Consider the following 12,409-nt stretch of genomic DNA (forward strand, 5'->3'; position numbering starts at 1 on the left):
AACTGTATTTTTTGTGAAGAATCAACAACAAGTGGGACACAATCATGGGCATGCAAAATTATTCAGCCCCTTTACTTTCAGTGCAGCAAACTCTCTCCAGAAGTTCAGTGAGGATCTCTGAATGATCCAATGTTGACCTAAATTACTAATGATGATAAATACAATCCACCTGTGTGTAATCAAGTCTCCGTATAAATACACCTGCACTGTGATAGTCTCAGAGGTCCGTTAAAAGCGCAGAGAGCATCATGAAGAACAAGGAACACACCAGGCAGGTCCGAGATACTGTTGTGAAGAAGTTTAAAGCCGGATTTGGATACAAAAAGATTTCCCAAGCTTTAAACATCCCAAGGAGCACTGTGCAAGCGATAATATTGAAATGGAAGGAGTATCAGACCACTGCAAATCTACCAAGACCTGGCTGTCCCTCTAAACTTTCAGCTCATACAAGGAGAAGACTGATCAGAGATGCAGCCAAGAGGCCCATGATCACTCTGGATGAACTGCAGAGATCTACAGCTGAGGTGGGAGACTCTGTCCATAGGACAACAATCAGTTGTATATTGCACAAATCTGGCCTTTATGGAAGAGTGGCAAGAAGAAAGCCATTTCTTAAAGATATCCATAAAAAGTGTTGTTTAAAGTTTGCCACAAGCCAGTTATGTTTGGCGTAAAAGGAACACAGCACATCACCCTGAACACACCATACCCACTGCCAAACATGGTGGTGGCAGCATCATGGTTTGGGCCTGCTTTTCTTCAGCAGGGACAGGGAAGATGGTTAAAATTGATGGGAAGATGGATGGAGCCGCAGCAAAAGGTGGCGCTACAAAGTATTAACATAAGGGGGCTGAATAATTTTGCAGGCCCAATTTTTCAGTTTTTGATTTGTTAAAAAAGTTTGAAACATCCAATAAATGTTTTTCCACTTCATGATAGTGTCCCACTTGTTGTTGATTCTTCACAAAAATATACAGGTTTTATATCTTTATGTTTGAAGCCTGAAATGTGGCAAAAGGTCGCAAAGTTCAAGGGGGCCAAATACTTTCGCAAGGCACTATATATATAATTCCTTGTACAGATAAATAGTTAAGATTAAGTTAGATTAAAGTTAGATTAAACAACTCATTTGTAAGATACATGTTTTAAAATGAAATGGTAGCAAAACCTAACTAGCAGAAAATGTTAACAAATTAGAAATTATTTAAACACACTTTGCTGTAGGCTATTATTAATTAGTTACCAAAAAAATCATGTATGTCATATAAAATATATTCACCCCACCCAGTATTGAAATTAAAACTTACAAGAAAGCATGTAGTCCTTGGCTCAGACAGTGTAGTAGTGTGGGCTCAATAGCATCTCATTAGTGTGCAAGATCTTGAGAATCAGCTGTACATGTGATGGAAGATTGCACTGTGCATGCAGAGGGTTGTAATTCCATTGAATTGGGGATAGTTTAACCAACATATCCCACAATATATAGAATTGCCTTATGTGTATCCCACAACAAAGCTTCACTGTTATGAGCTAACCTTTTTGATGAATTTTAGCAAAATTCCCCAAATTCCAGGGCTTAACTTTACTGGAGAGTTTCTGACCCTTTGCAACCCTAGTCTTGACAGCCTAAAGTAGAGGCAAACAAAAACAGTACCTTGTTCTCAGTACATTGCGCAAATAGGAACAAATAACAAATAACCTTCCTAGAAGAAAGGTGGAGGTGTATGTCTCATGATTAACTATTCATGGTGTGATTGTGCTAACGTACAGGAACTCAAGCCCTTTTGTTCACCCGATCTAGAATACCTCACAATCAAATGCCGACTGCATTACCTCCAGACAGAATTCTATTCGGTAATTGTCACAGCCGTGTACAGTGTTTTTCAGCGGCAGGAACTGGGAGACTCACTTCCAAAACTCTAGACGATTGTTACTCTTCCTTCCGGGATGGCTACAAGGCCCTCCCCCACATTACCTTCGGCAAATCAGATCACGACTCCATTCTGATCCTCCTTTCCTATAGGCAGAAACTCAAACAAGAAGTACCAGTGCTAAGGTCTTTTACATGGCTGGTCTGACCAATCGAAATCCAAGCTTCGAGATTGTATTGATCATGTGGACTGGGATGTGTTCCGGGTATGTTCTGAGAATAGCATTGACATATACGTTGACACGGCGACTGAGTTCATCAGGAAGTGTTTAGGGGCTGTTGTTCCCACTGTGACAATTAAAACCTATCCAAACCAAAAACCGTGAATAGATGGCAGCATTCGCACAAAATTGAAAGTGCAAACAACCACAATTAACCAAGAAAAGGTGACTGGAAATATGGTTGAATAAAAACAGTCCAGTTATGCCCTCGTTAGGGCAATGAAACATGCAAAACATCAGTACAGAGACAAAGGGGACTCCAGACAATCACTGATTATTAAGGGAAAACCAGCCATGTCATGGACACCGACGTCTTGTTCCCAGACAAGCTAAAAACCTTCTTCGCCACTTTGATGATAACACAGTGCCGCCAACTCGGGCCACCCCAAGGACTGTGAGCTTTGTTCTCCATGGCCGACGTGAGTAAGACAGTTAAGCGTGTTAATCCTTGCAGGGCTGCCGGCCCAGACGGCATCCCTAGTCGCGTCCTCAGAGCGCAGACCAGCTGGCTGGAGTGTTTATGGACATAATCTCTCCCTATCCCAGTCTGTTGTCCCCCCAATTTCTTTCAGATGTCCACCATTGTCCCTGTACCCAAGAAAGTGAAGGTAACTGAACTAAATGATTATCGCCCCGTAGCACTCATTTCTGTCATCATGAAGTGCTTAAAGAGGCTAGTTAAGGCTCATATCACCTCCACCTTACCCTAAACCCACTGCAATTGGTATACTGCCCCAATAGATCCATGGATGATGCAATTGCACTGCACACTGCCTTTTCCCATCTGGACAAGAGGAATACCTATGTAAGAATGCTGTTAATTTTTACAGCTCAGCCTTCAACACCATAGTACCTTCCAAGCTCATCATTAAGCTTGGGGCCCTGGGTCTGAACCCTGCCCTTTGCAACTGGGTCCTGGACTTCCTGACGGGAGGCTACCAGGTGGTGAAGGTAGGCAACCTCCACTACGCTGGTCCTCAACACAAGGCCCCTCAAGGGTGCATGCTCAGCCCCCTCTTGTACACCCTGTTTGCCCATGACTTTGTGGCCACGACCGCCACCAACCCAATCATCAAGTTTGCAGATGACACAACATTGCCAACAATGACGAGACAGCCTACAGGGAGGAGGTGAGGGACCTGGCGGAGTGGTGCCAGGAAATTAACCACTCCCTCAACCTCAACAAAACAAAGGAGCTGATCGTGGACTTCAGGAGATAGCAGAGGTAGCACGCCCCTATCCACATCCTCAAATCAAATCAAATTTGATTTGTCACATACACATGGTTAGCAGATGTTAATGCGAGTGTAGCGAAATGCTTGTGCTTCTAGTTCTGACCATGCAGTAATATCTAACAAGTAATCTAACCTAACAATTTCACAACAACTACGTACCTTATGCACACAAGTGTAAAGGAATGAATAAGAATATGTACATAAAAATATATCAATGAGTGATGGCTGAACGGCATAGGCAAGATGCAGTAGATGGTATAGAGTACAGTATATACATATGAGATGGTGTCAGGTGATATGGTCCTTGACTAGTCTCTCAAAGCACTTCATGATGACGGAAGTGAGTGCTACAGGGCGGTAGTCATTTAGCCAGTAACCTTAGCTTTCTTGGTAACAGGAACAATGGTGGCCTTCTTGAAGCATGTGGGAACAGAAGACTGGGATAAGGATTGATTGAATATGTGCTCAAACACACCAGCCAGCTGGTCTGCGCATGCTCTGAGGACGCGGCCGGGGATGCTGTCTGGGCCTGCAGCCTTGCGAGGGTTAACACGTTTAAATGTTTTACTCATGTTGGCTGCAGTGAAGGAGAGCCTGCAGGTTTTGGTAGCGGGCCGTGTCAGTGGCACTGAATTGTCCTCAAAGCGAGCAAAGAAGTTGTTTAGTCTGTCTGGGACAGTGATTGTCCGTGATTGACTGTAGACCCTGCCACATACAGTGGGGAGAACAAGTATTTGATACACTGCCGATTTTGCAGGTTTTCCTACTTTCAAAGCATGTAGAGGTCTGTAATTTTTATCATAGGTACACTTCAACTGTGAGAGACGGAATCCAAAACAAAAATCCAGAAACTCACATTGTATGATTTTTAATTTGCATTTTATTTGCATGACATAAGTATTTGATCACCTACCAACCAGTTAGAATTCCGGCTCTCACAGACCTGTTAGTTTTTCTTTAAGAAGCCCTCCTGTTCTCCACTCATTACCTGTATTAACTGGACCTGTTTGAACTATTTACCTGTATTAAAGACACCCGTCCACACACTCAATCAAACAGACTCCAACCTCTCCACAATGGTGAAGACCAGAGAGCTGTGTAAGGACATCAGGGATAAAATTGTAGACCTGCACAAGGCTGGGATGGGCTACAGGACAATAGTCAAGCAGCTTGGTGAGAAGGCAACAACTGTTGGTGCAATTATTAGAAAATGGAAGAAGTTCAAGATGGCGGTCAATCACCCTCGGTCTGGGGCTCCATGCAAGATCTCACCTCGTGGGGCATCAATGATCATGAGGAAGGTGAGGGATCAGCCCATAACTACACGGCAGGACCTGGTCAATGACCTGAAGAGAGCTGGGACCACAGTCTCAAATAAAACCATTAGTAACACAATCCGCGGTCATGGATTAAAATCCTGTGGCGCACACAAGGTCCCCCTCCTCAAGCCAGCGCATGTCCAGGCCCATCTGAAGTTTGCCAATGACCATCTGGGAGAAGGTCATGTGGTCTGATGAGACAAAAAATAGCTTTTTGGTCTAAACTCCACTCGCGGGGTTTGGAGGAAGAAGAAGGATGAGTACAACCCCAAGAACACCATCCCAACCGTGAAGCATGGAGGTGGAAACATCATTCTTTGGGGATGCTTTTCTGCAAAGGGGACAGGACGACTGCACCGTATTGAGGGGAGGATGGATGGGGCCATGTATCACAAGATCTTGGCCAACAACCTCCTTCCCTCAGTAAGAGCATTGAAGATGGGTCGTGGCTGGGTCTTCCAGCAAGACAATGACCCAAAACACACAGCCAGGGCAACTAAGGAGTGGCTCCGTAAGAAGCATCTCAAGGTCCTGGAGTGGTCTAGCCAGTCTCCAGACTTGAACCCAATAGAAAATCTTTGGAGGGAGCTGAAAGTCCATATTGCCCAGCGACAGCCCCGAAACCTGAAGGATCTGGAGAAGGTCTGTATGGAGGAGTGGTCCAAAATCCCTGCTGCAGTGTGTGCAAACCTGGTCAAGAACTACAGGATATGTATGATCTCTGTAAAGATTTCTGTACCAAATATTAAGTTCTGCTTTTCTGATGTATCAAATACTTATGTCATGCAAAAAATGCAAATTAATTACTTAAAATCATACAATGTGATTTTCTGGGTTTTTGTTTTAGATTCCGTCTCTCGCAGTTGAAGTGTACCTATGATAAAAATTACAGACCTCTACATGCTTTGTAAGTAGGAAAACCTGCAAAATCGGCAGTGTATCAAATACTTGTTCTCCCCACTGTACCTCTCGTGTCGGAGCCGTTGAATTGCGACTCCACTTTGTCTCTATACTGACGCTTAGCTTGTTTGATTGCTACACTCTTTGTGTTCGGTCATGTTTCCGGTCACCTTGCCCTAATTAAAAGCAGTGGTTCAAGTTTTCAGTTTTGCGTGAATGCTGCCATCAATACATGGATTCTGGTTGGGAAATGATTTAATAGACGCTGTGGGTACAACATCACCGATGCACTTGCTAATAAACTCGCTCACCGAATCAGCGTATTCATCAATGTTGTTTTTCGATGTTATGCGGAACATATCCGAGTCCACATGATCGAAGCAATCTTGAAGCGTGGAATCCGATTGGTCGTACCAGCATTGAAGAGACCTGAGCATGGGTGCTTCCTGTTTTAGTCTCTGTCTATAGGTTGGGAGCAACAAAATGGAGTCGTGGTCAGATTTTCCGAAAGGAGGCGGGGGAGGGCCTTATACAGTGAGGGAAAAAAGTATTTGATCCCCTGCTGATTTTGTACATTTGCCCACTGACAAAGAAATGATCAGTCTATTGTTGTATTTTATTTTACAGTGAGACAGAATAACAAAAAAATCCAGAAAAACGCATGTTATAAATTGATTTGCATTTTAATGAGGGAAATAAGTATTTGACCCCCTCTCAATCGGAAAGATTTCCGACTCCCAGGTGTCTTTTATATAGGTAACGAGCTGAGATTAGGAGCAAAGGGAGTGCTCCTAATCTCAGTTTGTTACCTGTATAAAAGACACCTGTCCACAGAAGCAATCAATCAATCAGATTCCAAAGTCTCCACCATGGCCAAGACCAAAGAGCTCTCCAAGGATGTCAGGGACAAGATTGTAGACCATCGCCAAGCAGCTTGGTGAGGTGAAAAGAGTTGGTGAGATTCTCCGCAAATCTCCGGTTCTCCGATTTTCCGGAAAAAACACAAAAGAACTGTCAATCTCCCTCGGCCTGGGGCTCCATGCAAGATCGAACCTCGTGGAGTTGCAATGATCATGAGAACGGTGAAGAATCAGTCCAGAACTACATGGGAGGATCTTGTCAATGACCTCAAGGCAGCTGGGACCATAGTCACCAAGAAAACAATTGGTAACACACTACGCTGTGAAGGACTGAAATCTTGCAGGGCCCACAAGTTCTCCTTGCTCAAGAAAGCACATACTGTATACATGCCCATCTGACGTTTGCCAACGAACATCTGAATGAATCAGAGGACAACTGGGTGAAAGTGTTGTGGTCAGATGAGACCAAAATTGAGCTCTTTGGCATCAACTCAACTCGCTGTGTTTGGAGGAGGAGGAATGCTGCCTATGACCCCAAGAACACCATCCCCACCGTCAAACATGGAGGTGGAAACACTATGCTTTGGGGGTGTTTTTCTGCTAAGGGGACAGAACAACTTCACCGCATCAAAGGGACGATGGATGGGGCCATGTACCGTCAAATCTTGGGTGAGAACCTCCTTCCCTCAGCCAGGGTATTGAAAATGGCTCGTGGATGGGTATTCCAGCATGACAATGACGCAAAACACATGGCCAAGGCAACAAAGGAAAGGCTCAAGAAGAAGCATATTAAGGTACTGGAGTGGCCGAGCCAGTCTCCAGACCTTAATCACATAGAAAATCTGTGGAGGGAGCTGAAGGTTCGAGTTGCCAAACGCCAACCTCGAAACCTTAATGACTTGGAGAAGATCTGCAAAGAGGAGTGGGACAAAATCCCCCCTGAGATGTGTGCAAACCTGGTGGCCAACTACAAGAACCGTTTGACCTCTGTGATTGCCAACAAGGGTTTTGCCACCAAGTACTAAGTCATGTTTTGCAGAGGAGTCAAATACTTATTTCCCTCATTAAAATGCAAATCAATTTATAACATTTTTGACATGTGTTTTTCTGGATTTTTTGTTGCTATTCTGTCTCTCACTGTTCAAATAAACATACCATAAAAAATTATAGACTGATCATTTCTGTCAGTGGGCAAACGTACAAAATCAGCATGGGATCAAATACTTTTTTCCTTCACTGTATGCATCGCGGAAGTTAGAATAACAATGATCCAGAGTTTTGCCAGCCCGGGTTGCGCAATTGATATGACGATAGAATTTAGGGAGCCTTGTTTTCAGATTAGCCTTGTTAAAATCCCCAGCTACAATAAATGCAGCCTCAGGATATGTGATTTCCAGTTTACATAGAGTTGAGTGAAGTTCTTTCAGGGCCGTCGATGTGTCTGCTTGGGGGGAATATACACGACTGTGATTATGATCGAAGAGAATTCTCTTGGTAGGTAATGCGGTCGGCATTTGATTGTGAGGAATTCTAAGTCAGGTGAACAAAAGGACTTGAGTTCCTGTATGTTGTTATGATCACACCACGTGTCATTAATCACAAGGCATACACCACCGCCCTTCTTCTTACCAGAGAGATGCTTGTTTCTGTCGGCGCGATGCGTGAAGAAACCAGGTGGCTGTACCGACTCCGATAGCGTGTCTCGAGTGAGCCATGTTTCTGTGAAACAAAGAACGTTACAGTCTCTGATGTCTCTCTGGATGTCTCCATTGCTGGGATTTTGTCTACCTTGTTGTCAAGAGACTGGACATTGGCGAGTAGTATGCTTGGGAGCGGTGTGCCCATCTATGGAGCCTGACCAGAAGACCGCTCTGTCTGCCCCTTCTACGGCACGGTTGTTTTGGGTCGCCGGCTGGAATCTGATCCATTGTCCTGGGTGGTGGGCCAACCAGAGGATCTGCTTCGGGAAAGTCGTATTCCTGGTCGTAATGTTGGTGAGTTGACGTTGCTCTTATATCCAATAGTTCCTCCCGACTGTATGTAACAAAACCTAAGATTTCCTGGGGTAACATTGTAAGAAATAACACATACAAATTCTAAATACTGCAAAGTTTCCTAGGCCATCTCTGTTGGCGTACACATCACTGACAATCTGAAATAGTTCAACCACACAAACTGTTTGGTGAAGAAGGAGGCTGAAGAAATTGATCAGGCGCCTAAGAACCTCACAAACTTTTACAGATGCACCATAGAGAGCATTCTGTCGGGCTGTATCACCGCCTGGTACAGCAACTGCACAGTCTGCAACCGCAGGACTCTTCAGAGGGGGGTACGGTTTGACCAATGAATCACCGGGGTACACTGCCTGCCCTCCAGGACATCAACAGCACCCGGTGTCACAAGAAGGCCAAGAAGATCATCAAGGACCTCAGCAACTACCACTCGGATACTCAACTCAGCACAGTAGCCTCGAAGGTGCAATGTACATAGACATGGAACACAGGTCACTTTAATAATGTTTACATATGGTTTAACCCTTTTCATTAGTGATTGTCATCAGGGCTGTCATACACATCAAACATCTGAGGGGACACAAAGTACGTGAGGATGGCTCGTGGAGGGTCATTATGTCTACTGTATTTATATGTACAAAAGAAAACTGTTTATTTTCTGCATATCTATGCATACCTCTGTCTATATCCTGACTTGTGGTTTAAAAAAAAAAGATTTTTAAAAATCTGGGTAAAAGACTGAAAGGAATGTTAGTTATTGCTTGCTTTTCATCCAACCTTTCCAGCAGGCATGCTAGCTAAGATAGACAAGCTAGCTACTCTAACTTGATTGATAGACTGAGATGGCTTCTTGGTTGGTCGAGTAATAAGGTTGGGAGATTGGGAACCTATCTGTGCTCGCTCAAGCCAGTGGCTAATAGTATTACAGGGGAAAATACATGTATATGTAAACAGGAAAAATCTGAGAGCGTACGTGCCCCTGTGGCCCCTATGGGCATGACGCCTCTCATTGTCATTGACTAACATAACCAGAGGAAAACTGCTGAGGCACTAACACATTTAGAAATTTTACCTTGTATACTCTACTAACTCCACTCAATGTCAAAAGCTGGAAAATTGACAGATTTGGATCTGGATTGAGCAGCAGCGTAAAGGTAGAACCCCCCCCCCTCCTCCCAACCCCGAAATGAGTCACACCTGTGACATCCCCGTTCATCCCGTTTTGTTGTAAACAAAGATGGGGGATAAATGAAGATGTCTTACTCGGGCTATTTACCAGGCTGAAAAAATGGTCACATTTTCAGTCTTCTTAAGCCAGGGGTGGCTCTCCCATACACATCAATGCGATAGCAGCTAGGTCTGGTCTGCTTAGTTCAGGGCTGTCAAACTCATTCCAAGGAAGGCCTAGTGTTTGCGGGCTTTACTTTTTCCTTTCTTTTAGACCTAGACAACTAGGTGAGGGGAGTTCTTTACTAATTAGTGACCTTAATTCATCAAACAAGAATAAGGGAGGAGTGAAAACCCCCATATACTCGGCCCTCCATGTAATGAGTTTGACATGTGGCTAAGGTCATTGACTGTATATGAAGCAGAAAAAACATGAGGGAATGGGATATCTCGCTCTGGTGTAAATGCCTTACAGTTGGATGCATTAAACATGTCTTTAAAACAGGTAGCTTTGATGCAGAGGACAGAGCTTTGTTAAAGTTCCAACAAAACACCCCAATGACCTAAACTGGTATATGCTTAACACCCCCCCGGCCGTCCTACAATCTAAGCTAGATGCTCTCAATCTCACACAAATTATCAAGGAAACTACCAGGTACAACCCCATAAACACGGGCACCCTCATAGATATCATCCTGACCAACTTGCCCTCGAAATACACCTCTGCTGTTTTCAACCAGGATCTCAGCGATCACTGCCTCATTGCCTGCATCCGTTATGGGTCCGCGGTCAAATGACCTCCACTCATCACTGTCAAACGCTCCCTAAAACACTTCTGCGACAGGCCTTCTTAATCGACCTGGCACGGGTATCCTGGAAGGATATTGACCTCATCCCATCGGTAGAGGATGCCTGGCTGTTCTTTAAAAGTGCTTTCCTCACCATCTTAAATAAGCATGCCCCTTTCAAAAAATGTAGAATTAAGAACAGATATAGCTCTTGGTTCACTCCAGACTTGACTGCCCTTGACCAGCACAAAAACACCATGTGGCGTACTGTACTAGCTTCGAATTGTCCCAGCGATATGTAACTTTTCAGGGAGATCAAGAACCAATATACACAGTCAGTTAGGAAAGCAAAGGCTAGCTTTTTCAAACAGAAATTTGCATCCTGCAGCACTAATTCCAAAAGGTTTTGGGACACTGTAAAGTCCATGGAGAATAAGAGCACCTCCTCTCAGTTGCCCACTGCACTGAGACTAGGAAACACTGTCACCACCGATAAATCCATTTCTCTACAGCTGGCCATGCTTTCCACCTCGCTACCCCAACAATGGCCAACAGCTCTGCACCCCCGCAGCACCTCAGCCATGCTCAAGGTCCTAAATGACATCATAACCGCCATCGATAAAAGACAGTACTGTGCAGCCGTCTTCATCAACCTGGCCAAGGCTTTCGACTCTGTCAATCACCGTATTGTTATTGGCAGACTCAACAGCCTTGGTTTCTCAAATGACTGCATCGCCTGATTCACTAACTACTTCGCAGATAGAGTTCAGTGTGTCAAATCAGAGGACCTGTTGTCCGGACCTCTGGCAGTCTCTATGGGGGTGCCACAGGGTTCAATTCTTGGGCCGACTCTTTTCTCTGTATATATCAATGATGTTGCTCTTGCTGCGGGTGATTCTTTGATCCACCAATACACAGACGACACCATTCTGTATACATCTGGCCCTTCTTTGGACACTGTGTTAACAAACCTCCAAACAAGCTTTACTATGTTTGGGTTATTGTAACCTTGACATGCTTCCATTCAAGAGCACAAACGGGTTGTTTTACGTTCTGTGCCATTGAAGTTAAAAGATGGTATGTTGCTTATGACCTGGCCAGGGTCCTGCTGAAAGCTGCTACAACCCTGGCTATTCTTTCCAGCGGTGGTCAGATTGGCCCCATACAAATTGAATGCTTTGTAGAGAAAATGCTTATTACTAGGATCTGATTACACATAATTGGCTCATGATATTGCTAGACAAAAGCAGTAGCACCACAAAACACGTGAAAACATTGGCATATGTAAATGTGGAGACTGTTGAATGCCTAATTGAAAAAAGTAACAACAAAGACACATTCACAGAAGCACAATCCCTGTCATCCTGTATACTTCTCACACATATTAGAAGTCTACAATTACATACAATACAGTGTGGCCAATTTGGCATGGGCCACTAAACAATGGTGTTGACATAGTGATGCTGTACTTTGTAAAGACCTGTCATTCTTGCAGCACCATCTAGTGGTGAAAATATAACTTACTAAAAATCATAAACATAAATCTTCTGATGACACTTTTGAGGTCCACAGAGGTTGCCTTTAAAAAGGTGAATGAAAAAATTGTATGACTCCTAAATATATATATTTATTTCCAAGGATGTTTTTTTGTTGTTTTTACCAGCTAGACAAGTTAAACAAAGACATGTACATGTACTGTATAGCTTAAATGAATCGATTCAGAAACAGAATCTCACGATAAAATATGCTTTCTTTTTTTTCTTTTCTAAATTGGTGATTAACAAAACGATAACATACCATTGTGACTAACACAAATATCAAATAGATTGGATACTAAAAGGATTACATTAGAATTAATGGTAGCTACATGAGACTGAAAATAAATATTGTTGTCAGTGATTCTACTACTCGTCATTGTTAAGGGATAGTTATAGTTGCTTTCTAACATATCTCAAGTTAAAAAAGTAGCATAAATAT

The sequence above is a fragment of the Oncorhynchus masou genome, chromosome 31 (genome assembly GCF_036934945.1).
Source record: "Oncorhynchus masou masou isolate Uvic2021 chromosome 31, UVic_Omas_1.1, whole genome shotgun sequence".
In the NCBI taxonomy this organism is placed as follows: Eukaryota; Metazoa; Chordata; class Actinopteri; order Salmoniformes; family Salmonidae; genus Oncorhynchus; species Oncorhynchus masou.